This window comes from Pinus tabuliformis, chromosome 1_2 (assembly GCF_031772625.1).
Source record: "Pinus tabuliformis cultivar Carrire ecotype Pingquan chromosome 1_2, CPIR1, whole genome shotgun sequence".
Lineage (NCBI taxonomy): Eukaryota > Viridiplantae > Streptophyta > Pinopsida > Pinales > Pinaceae > Pinus > Pinus tabuliformis.
Genome location: NC_142298.1, coordinates 820,240,960 through 820,252,223, shown reverse-complemented (window position 1 = coordinate 820,252,223; position 11,264 = coordinate 820,240,960). Strand labels below are relative to the sequence as shown.

The following is an 11,264-nucleotide window of genomic DNA, read 5'->3' as shown; positions in this document are numbered from 1 at the left end:
ACAGAAATAGAGAAATTGAAAATATGGAAACCTTATTCTACTCCCTTACTTAAGTTAAATCTCGAAAATGTAGGTGCTAGTGAAGAACCCCAATCCATACCCACTATGGTGATATAAAATAGGGGCCGATTGACACTGACATATTAAGCGCATATGAGGTGAACAATTGTTTGGAGGATTTATGCAATAACACAGTGATTAATCAAATTATAGTATGCCACTATTAATAGTGAAGAAGTCATGCCCCAACAAATCAGAGTATGAGTATAGGAAGAGATTAAGGAAAGCGACATTTCCTAGATTGAAGATATGTTGAAAAGGAAGGTGGGATTGTTGTATGTAAGATTAACCCCAATCCATACCCACTATGGTGATATAAAATAGGGGCCGATTGACACTGACATATTAGGCACTTAGGAGGTGAACAATTGTTTGGAGGATTTATGCAATAACACAGTAATTAATCAAATTATAGTATGCCACTATTAATAGTGAAGAAGTCATGCCCCAACAAATCAGAATATGAGTACAGGAATAGATTAAGGAAAGCGACATTTCCTAGATTGAAGATATGTTGAAAAGGAAGGTGGGATTGTTGCATGTAAGATTGGAGTATGATTGTTGTATGGAAGATTAAGATTAGGGTTTCCATATTTTCAATTTCTCTATTTCTGTGGAACATAGCTTAGTTTACTGTTATTATATTCTGGTGCATGTTGTTAATTTAGAGAGGTGTGACAAGTGGTATGAGAGCTGAAGGGTTCAACACTGAGGCCAGAAGGGTTCAGCATTGAGGATTGTTAAAGGGATAATAACAGTAAACTGAGCTATGTTCCACAGAAATAGAGAAATTGAAAATATGGAAACCTTATTCTACTCCCTTACTTAAGTTAAATCTCGAAAACGTAAGTGCTAGTGAAGAACCCCAATCCATACCCACTATGGTGATATAAAATAGGGTCGATTGACGCTGACATATTAGGCGCATAGGAGGTGAACAATGGTTTGGAGGATTTATGCAATAACACAGTGATTAATCAAATTATAGTATGCCACTATTAATAGTGAAGAAGTCATGCCCCAACAAATCAGAATATGAGTACAGGAATAGATTAAGGAAAGCGACATTTCCTAGATTGAAGATATGTTGAAAAGGAAGGTGGAATTGTTGTATGTAAGATTGGGGTATGATTGTTGTATGTAAGATTAAGATTAGGGTTTCCATATTTTCAATTTCTCTATTTCTGTGGAACATAGCTCAGTTTATTGTTATTATACTCTGGTGCATGTTGTTAATTTAGAGAGGTGTGACAAGTGGCATCAGAGTTGAAGGGTTCAACACTGAAGCCTGAAGGGTTCAACATTGAGGCTTGTTAAAGGGATAATAACAGTAAACTGAGCTATGTTCCACAGAAATAGAGAAATTGAAAATATGGAAACCCTAATCTACTCCCTTAAGTTAAATCTCGAAAACATAGGTGCTAGTGAAGAACCCCAATCCATACCCACTATGGTGATATAAAATAGGGGCCGATTGACATTGACATATTAGGCACATAGGAGGTGAACAATTGTTTGGAGGATTTATGCAATAACAAAGTAATTAATCAAATTATAGTATGCCACTATTAATAGTGAAGAAGTCATGCCCCAACAAATTGGAATATGAGTACAGGAATAGATTAAGGAAAGCGACATTTCCTAGATTGAAGAAATGTTGAAAAGGAAGGTGGGATTGTTGTATGTAAGATTGGGGTATGATTGTTGTATGTAAGATTAAGATTAGGGTTTCCATATTTTCAATTTCTATATTTCTGTGGAACATAGCTCAGTCTATTGTTATTATATTCTAGTGCATGTTGTTAATTTAGAGAGGTGTGACAAGTGGTATCAGAGCTGAAGGGTTCAACACTAAGGCCTGAAGGGTTTAGCATTGAGGCTTGTTAAAGGGATAAACAGTGAACTGAGCTATGTTCCACAGAAATAGAGAAATTGAAAATATGGAAACCCTAATCTACTCCCTTACTTAACTTAAATCTCGAGAACGTAGGTGCTAGTGAAGAACCCCAATCCATACCCACTATGGTGATATAAAATAGGGGTCGATTGACACTGACATATTAGGCGCATAGGAGGTGAACAATTGTTTGGAGGATTTATGCAATAACACAGTAATTAATCAAATTATAGTATGCCACTATTAATAGTGAATATGTCATGCCCCAACAAATTAGAATATGAGTACAGTGATAGATTAAGGAAAGCGACATTTCCTAGATTGAAGATATGTTGAAAAGGAAGGTGGGATTGTTGTATGTAAGCTTAGGATTTTCTCTAATATGATCCCTTGTTAATAGTTGCGAGCGACATTTCCTAGATTGAAGATATGTTGAAAAGGAAGGTGGGATTGTTGTATGTAAGATTAGGATTTTCTGTAATATGATTCCCTGTTAATAGTTGAGGAACTCTTTTGGTTAATTTGCACAAAGATTATTTTAATACATAGTTTATAAGATTGATATTCATAATAATATCATTTATAAGGATTTTATCAAGGAAGGAGATAGGCATGGAAAAGGGTTAAATGAGTACTATTGAGGTTAAATAACATTTCATTGTAACACCAATTATATTAAGTGAAAATAATAATAATAATAATAATAATAATAATAATAATAAATAAGTCAAAAAAAAAAAAAAAATACTTCTCTACACCTATATTGGATTCTAACGAGAACCTTGTTGAAAGAAGGAGTAAGGAAAATCATCGATGGTTAAGTGAATTTTCAAATATAATTCCTGTAAAGGATGGAAGTTGTAGCTATATTACAAAACACTCGTGATGATAAATATATTCTATGTTAAATAGGAATTTACACAACATAAAATTTGAAAAAAAGGGATACATGTGGTATATTGAGACATAGAGGGAGGCATTGAGTATATTTAAGGTAACTTCTATCAAAGATGAATAGGGATATATGACAGTTCTGATTATGTATGAATATGAGTTGAATGGAATTATCTCAGGTCATTGGTGGGAATGGTTAGAAACCTATAACCAAATAAGCATTAACAAATGATAGAGATTGAAAGTGATGATAACAAAAGATAAATTAACAGTATAACTCAGATATAATAAATCCATTACAGTTAAACCGACAAGTATAAGTCTCATAATTGATGAAAAAACTAAGGAAACCGAAGAAAGACTTATCAAAATAGTAAAATAATTGGCAGAAACCATCAGGTGATATGGTAATTGGATTGGGTTATTTCAAGGCTTTGGACTTACACAAAAGTATTTACAAAAAACAAAATATATCATCTTACACCAAATTTAGTAACCATAAAGTGATCAAGATTAAAGTCATTCCTGAGAATATGGAATCTTCTAGGTAGGAAATGCAATGCCCTCCCAGAAGAAATTTAGACAACTTCTGAAAATTGTTGAGTACAGACTTATAATATCGAATCATGAAATGATTTGCTAATTGGCTTATTTTACAACTGTCTTGTTATTGGTAAGGCTAAGTTTGATCGAAGCTAAGATGGCGTGAGAATCTTGGTTATGACTATTAGATGTAAATTTAATAACTAAAGATTAACATAAGTTGCATGTCAGTAGGAAACTATAAATTAAGACCAAACAATGCAACCATAAATTACAGAGGAAAAACTCTTAACCTGGTTGATGGTTGATTAATTCTTTGTGTCTTAAAAGTTTTGGACAGGGTATGTGCCGAGGATGGTAACATGGGAAGTATATATATATAAATATATGCATGACAAGGTATACATGATAATGAGTGCATATATATATATAATACTCTGATGGGTTTGATGTCCTAAAATGATTGAGGAAGCGATGATGGAAATAGATGAACAAATATATATATATATATATATATATAAACCAACAGAGAGTCGAATAAGGTAAAAAGGGAAATGTGACATCTAATTTAAAAAAGAAAAAAAAATGATATAAACAAACGGTGATAGCATATTGGCAGGAGTGGTACCAATGCATGTTGACGTGGAAAGGACAACATGTCCCAGTCAACGCTACCCCGGATAAGTACCACAAGGAACTTCAATATGATTTCTTTAGATATCAATGAAAATTTAGTCAAATAAATTTATTAGAAGCAATTTTTGCTTACAAGATCAATATGTCAATATAACTACATTAAAATGATGTGTTGAGAAATTTGAATGGCTCAGAAGATGCAACGCTGGAAGGATTCCCTAGATCAACAGTTTTACAAGAAGGAAAGGACACAAACCCCAAGAAAAGAGTCCATAAGAACTCAGGGGTGAGGCACATCGGAAAATTATTGTTGCAAGATTTGGTGACATGAATTCCTTGTGATATCGATAATTCTAAGTATGCCCATACTATTCCAAGTATTCTCTTGATTTCTTATAGTGATTTTATTTAATATTTCCTTGTGCTTTCAAGTCTTAATGACACTAGATAGAAAACAATGAAACCAGGGAAATTCATTGAATTATAAAACCCTGATCAAGACTTCTATGGATAACTAAAGTGAACATAACTAGATTCACTTAAGCAAGGACAAAGATAATATATACTATGAACACAGTAAGAGGTTGTAACATTTAATGTTGGGAAATTTTGAGTGACTAAAGGATAAATTATATTAAAGGGACGAAAGAAAAGAAAGAGAGAATGATAACAAGTATGACTATTGGAGAATATATATATATATATGATAATAATAATTATTCTTGTGTTGGCATAACACTTCATAGGGATCTTGCATGCCAAATGTGTTGAAGTAACCTATTGAGAACGATATTTTTATATGAAAAGAACTCTGCTATAATTAGGATGAGACAATCATATGCTTATAAAAGAAAAATGGAGAACTCCCATGGCCATACACATAAGCAAGGTTGTGTACAACTTTTATCAACCTCATGTAGATGACAAAGGATGACATAGGATGAATTGAAACTAAAGGAACACTGCAAAGTAAAATTCTAGATTTGCACTAAAAGAAGAATATAAAGTACTAAATAAATAATATAGTGAAATAACTCGCAATAAGAAAAGCTAAGTGTACTTGGGCAACTCGCAATAAGAAAAGCTAAGTGTACTTGGGCAAGTAACAACAGAATAGCTGCTGTGAACTTGGTAGGAAAGAGAAATAATCCTAAATTTTATGCATAAGTGACTAATATGTGTATAACATTTGAAATGAAAGCATAATAATGCTACCAAGTACAATAATGCATTGGCTGCAACCTCTCATTTGATTTCTGAAATATTAATATCTTTACACAAATAGAGCAAATGAAATTGATACCCCATAAATTGAAATCTATAATAAAACTACACAATGGGGTATAAAACTACACAGTGGAATCTTTGCCAATAGGCTCAACCTCTCATTTGATTTCTGAAATATTAGTATCTTTACACAAATAGAGAAAATGGAATTGATACCCCTTAATTGAAATCTATAATAAAACTACACAATGGGATCTTTGCCAATAGGCAAAGTTATTGGGTAAATGCATATATATTTTTTTATTGCTATGGGTAATAAGCCTACAATAATGAATGTATTGGGTAAATGCAAATTTTTTTTGGACAATAATATGCTTATAAAAGAAAAAGGGAGAACTCCCATGGCCATACACAGAAGCAAGGTTGTGTACAACTTTTATCAACCTCATGTAAATGACAGAGTATGACATAGGATGAATTGAAACTAAAGGAACGCTGCAAAGTAACATAGGATGAATTGAAACTAAAGGAACGCTGCAAAGTAACATAGGATGAATTGAACATAGGATGAATTGAAACTAAAGTAACGCTGCAAAGTAAAATCCTAGATTTGCACTAAAAGAAGAATATAAAGTACTAAATAAATAATATAGTGAAATAATCCTAGATTTGCACTAAAAGAAGAATATAAAGTACTAAATAAATAATATAGTGAAATAACTCAGAATAAGAAAAACTAAGTGTACTTGGGCAAGTAACAACAAAATAGCTGTTGTGAACTTGTAGGAAAGAGAAATAATCCTAAATTTTATGCATACGTGACTAATATGTGTATAACATTTGAAATGAAAACGTGCAATAATGCATTGGCTGCAACCTCTCATTTGATTTCTGAAATATTAGTATCTTTACACAAATAGAGCAAATGGAATTGATACCCCATAAATTGAAATCTATAATAAAACTACACAGTGGGATCTTTGCAGATAGGCTCAACCTCTCATTTGATTTCTGAAATATTAGTATCTTTAATATCTTTACACAAATAGAGCAAATGGAATTGATACTAGTAAATTGAAATCTATAATAAAACTACATGGTGGGTATTGGCAAAGTTATTGGGTAAGTGCATATATATTTTTTTATTGCTATGGGTAATAAGCCTAAAATAACGAATACATTGGGTAAGTGCATTTTTTTGTTTATTGAATGTAGGTTGTTAACACTTGTTGGGTTGTGAGATATGTTAATGACTCTCATTGGGTACATAAATAATAATTATGTAAATAATAATTGATGATCTTGTAATAAAATTGAAATAATTATATATTATATATATATAAAATAAGAAATAGAGACTCATGGAAGCCATAAGCCATAATGATTATGCATGATTATGAAGACAAGATAGCTTAAATTAAATAAGATACTTTTGGCCAAGTCTCTGCGCATTCTCGAGTAGAGAGAAGCCAAGCTAACAACACAAGTAATCATTCATTCTCGAGTAGAGAGAAGCCAAGCTAACAACACAAGTAATCATTCAAAATAGAGAGCAATGGAGGCACCTTAGAAGGAAAAGACTACATGAAAAATGGAAGACTAAGCTACCAACGCAAGTAATCATTCAGGATAGAGTGCAATGGAGGCACCTTAGAAGGAAAATGCTACATGGAAAATGGAAGTTCATACTTACAAGCATATTCCAACCTATTTCAAGGGAAAGAATATTGGAACCTATTTCAAGGGAAAGAATGAACACCAAGGCCGGTGTTTTGCTGGAGGAGAGAAAGATGTAACACCCACACCAAGGCCGGTGTTTTGCTGGAGGAGAGAAAGATGTAACACCTCTTTAGCGTAAATTTATTTAATTTATTTAATATTACTTCTGTATCGCGTAAATAATTTTTTTGTAACACCTCTTTAGCGTAAATTTATTTAATTTATTTAATATTACTTCGGTATCGCGTAAATAATTTTTTATTTAAGATGTAACACCTCTTTAGCGTAAATTTATTTAATATTACTTCGGTATCGCGTAAATAATTTTTTTGTAACACCTCTTTAGCGTAAATTTATTTAATTTATTTAATATTACTTCGGTATCGCTTAAATAATTTTTTATTTAATTTTACTTCGGTATCGCCTAAATAATTTGGCACACTGCTTGACAAAGACATAAAACATAAAATAAATATGAATATTTATTTTTTAATTTTGTTAATTTAATTTTATTTTTGACTCGCCAAAATAAATATGAATATTTAAATAATTTGGCACACTGCTTGACAAAGACATAAAACATAAAATAAATATGAATATTTATTTTTTAATTTTGTTAATTTAATTTTATTTTTTACTCGCCAAAATAAATATGAATATTTATTTTTTAATTTTGTTAATTTAATTTTATTTTTGACTCGCCAAAGAATTACTGAGGGGAAAAGATGCCAGAAGAGAGTTCATTTCACTTCCCGAATGGTTAGGACAAGAATTAATCCTCTCCTAGAGATAAAAAAATCTAAATTTGGGAAAAGGGGGCCAACTTGGGAAAAGGGGCCAACAGTGGTTGGGAAAAGATGCAAGAAGAGAGTTCATTTCCCTTCCCGAATGGTTAGGACAACAATTAATCCTCTCCTAGATAAAACATCTAAATTTGGAAAAAGGGGGCCATCCCTTCCCTAATGGTTACCACAACAATTAATCCTCTCCTAGAGATAAAACATCTAAATTTGGGAATTTTCCCTCCTAGAGATAAAACATCTAAATTTGGGAATTTGGGAAAAGGGGGCCAACAATGGTTGGGAAAAGGAGTGCCAAAAGAAAAATCTGAGGTTGGGAAAAGGGGTGAAAAAAGAAAAATCTGAGGTTGTGAAAATGGGCCAAAAGAAAAATCCAAGGCAACTTAAAGACTCAGGGTCCCTGGTTGGAAGAGGTCCAAGGGGGGTCCCTGGTTGGAAGAGGTCCAAGGGAGGATATAGAACTGATTCTTTACAAAACGTTGTACGGAACGTTGTGGACTGCCAGAGAAAGGGATTCTTGGGATTCTTAATCTGGTTGGAGCTAGTAAGCTAGTGGGATTCTTAAGCTGGTTGGAGCTAGTAAGCTAGTGGAATTAGTGGAATTCCTCACACTAGTGGAATTCCTTGTGAGGGTTGTGGACTGCCAGAGAAAGGGATTCTTGGGATTCTTAAGCTGGTTGGAGCTAGTAAGCTAGTGGGATTCTTAACCTGGTTGGAGCTAGTAAGGTAGTGGGATTAGTGGAATTCCTTGTAGCTAGTAAGGTAGTGGGATTAGTGGAATTCCTTGTGAGGATTCTTGGGATTCTTGAACTAGTGAATTCCCTGTGAGACCTTGTAAGGTTTGAGATAAACCTAGACAAATTCTTGGGATTCTTGAACTAGTGGAATTCCCTGTGAGACCTGTAAGGTTTGAGATAAACCTAGGTTTGAGATAAACCTAGACAACTTGTGTGGTCTAAAAGTTCTAGGTGGGACTGTTTTGAATCCTATCTAGGACGGTTTTGAACCCTATCTAATCGCTGTCCTGGAAGTGGAAGTGGACTGGCTCGGGAAGAACTGGATTCTCGCCTCAGTAATCCTGTGACAGCCTAACTGCTTTGGAAACTAGATAAGTATCTTGTCACTGTGATTATATTTCTGTCAAGAACAGTCATTGTTATTTTATACTGTTTAAACTTGAATGAGTGGAGTTCGGATGAATAAACATAAAAGTTACAGTAATAGTATTATTTTTATGGTGAATATGTACATAACCAGTGTTAATAAGTATGGGCACCGGTTAGTTCCAGGCCAGAAGCAGGCCTTGGCCTATTGTCCGGGAACAATCCAGAGGCCAACACATGGATTTGGAAAATATGGCAGGTTCTTGAGTAAGAATCTCCCAAAAACCCAACTCAAATGCGTTTATTAGTAGTTAAAGAACCTACAGAAAAAAATAAGTACTGATAAGTAAACATAAGAGGGGTAATATGTACCAACAGAGTATACTGGATACCAAAGAAAATATGTACTCGTTTTAAAATCAATATGGATTACAAGTAGTTTAAGAATGCTACGAAGTACCAACTGAAAATAATTTATCCACAAATAGAAAATAATTAACATTTGGCGAAAATATAATAGATAGAGGTTGTTTTATGGTCAATATAGTCTATGTGTTTCTACACACTAAAAAAAAATTACAATTATATTTCTTAAAAACAGTAGCGGTAAAACCGGTGGCATGACAGGTTATTATAGATTTTCCTTTATGCTCAAACTGAGTACAGTTCGAAATATATTTCGAATATAGGTACATGATATAAAGCCCTTGATGAGATGTTGAATATGTGAATGACAATTAACAAAAAATTCTGTAAAAAGGTTGGCGGCCAAAATGCATGATAGCAAACCCAAAATACCAAATAATCTATTTGGAAACCCTTAATTTGGGTTGGAATTAACGGTATATATGTATTAACCTTAACATTGTTCATTACAAAAATGAAATAATAGATCCCAGAATCAATGTTACAACAAACTGTGTAGAGATCCTTTTAATTTATATCCTGGAACTGACAATTATATGCCGCTGACAATATAACCCAGAACATAGAAGAAGAGAAATCAACCCAGATAGGGTTTGATTTCGAGTATTTCCAGTATTCGAAGAGGTGGTAGATTTTCTCCATCTAAGAGACATTGTGAAGAATAGAACACCTGAAATGGAAAGAAGAAGTCATCAGTCAATCTCCAGGCAGTCGAGCATAACCCAATGGTAGCGTACCTGTACCATGCAAAAAAGGAAGAAGGGTAAATACAGTCTTTAACTCTGAAAATCAAATGAGGATTATTTAACCGGTTCTGGGTGGAAGAAATAGACAAGGAGGAGGAATTAACCTGAACCCTGCAACTGGCATAGAGAAAAATCTAGCACGCAAGATGAAGCTGCGGAAGGGAAATTCTCTTTATAACTGCACATTAAAAAAAAATTAACTGGCAGCAGTACTGAATAGGTAAAACAGGAAAAGAAGAAAGATAAAGTGGGAAAAACTATGAAGCTTCTGTAAACCCTTGATCTTTGATAGTGTGGTAAGAGGTTGGGCAACTGAATGGGAAAAATAGTAACCGGAAGATTGAAAACGTTTAATGAAAACCTAGAGATGTGGTAGCCTCGAAGGAATAGGCAAACTGAAGAATTTTTCTTACCTGAGGGTTCAATCAGACCGTGTAGCGTTGACACGACTCCAGAGCTATGAACAATTGCCATGGCTAGACTGCAATAGCCTTCAAAACTGGTAAACCCTCTTCAACAATAGGAAGCAAGATACAGAGCAGAGAATGAGCAAATGAGACCCAACAGGGAGAGAGCGGGGATGAGTTAGTTGCCCTCTAACTCCCTCAATCAATCCCCACCGTCCGATGATTCCAAGTCCAGAGAGACGTATATGTAAAAATAAAACCCAAGATCGATCTGCCAAGTGGACAGGCTCAGTTCTACATTCAGCCACGTCAAGGCATTCCAACCTAACTAGGGTTGTGAAGTCATCTGGCGCAAAACCCAGAGTATGAATTTAAATGAATATAATTAATACAGCCAAATGGTTCATAAACTTGTAATGGTAAAGGCCTACGAGAGTAGGTGAGTGCATTATGTTTATATATATACACGTCAAAGTACCAACCTGATTTTTGCATGTCTGCACCTAACAAGGTAGCCACTGTCGTAAAACTCAGTTCTACTTAGCTATTTCGTATGGATGCCAAAAATAAATAACGATGACAAAATACATTTACGTCAGATAACGGAATGTATGACAGAATGCATTTACGTCAGATAACGGAATGTATGAGCTGAGAGGTCGAAAACAATAGCGCCATCAGACACAAATGGTCCTAATGGAGATCAAATGATTTATATTTTCAATAACCAAAACGACACTTAAACGAATAACTTTTGTGAGGTCTCTGACCAATTATCTATTATCCTAGATTCCAAAAAAAATAAG

The 11,264-nt window shown here is 33.8% G+C and overlaps 1 long non-coding RNA gene across 4 annotated transcripts; it reads right to left on the bottom strand.

Annotated features, from left to right (window-relative positions):
- Positions 1-9,686: 9,686 nt before the first annotated feature.
- LOC149208432 (uncharacterized) lies at positions 9,687-10,736 on the bottom strand. 4 transcript variants are annotated; one of them, XR_016252104.1, is made up of 3 exons: positions 10,465-10,716; positions 10,156-10,229; positions 9,729-9,975 (listed from the first exon to the last, which is right to left on the bottom strand). It is a non-coding gene; the product is annotated as an uncharacterized LOC149208432 (long non-coding RNA). The 4 variants fall into 4 exon arrangements; XR_016252103.1 differs by lacking the exon at positions 9,729-9,975 and adding an exon at positions 9,977-10,042 and having other exon boundaries at positions 10,465-10,704; XR_016252102.1 differs by lacking the exon at positions 10,156-10,229 and having other exon boundaries at positions 9,687-9,975; positions 10,465-10,733.
- Positions 10,737-11,264: the final 528 nt, after the last annotated feature.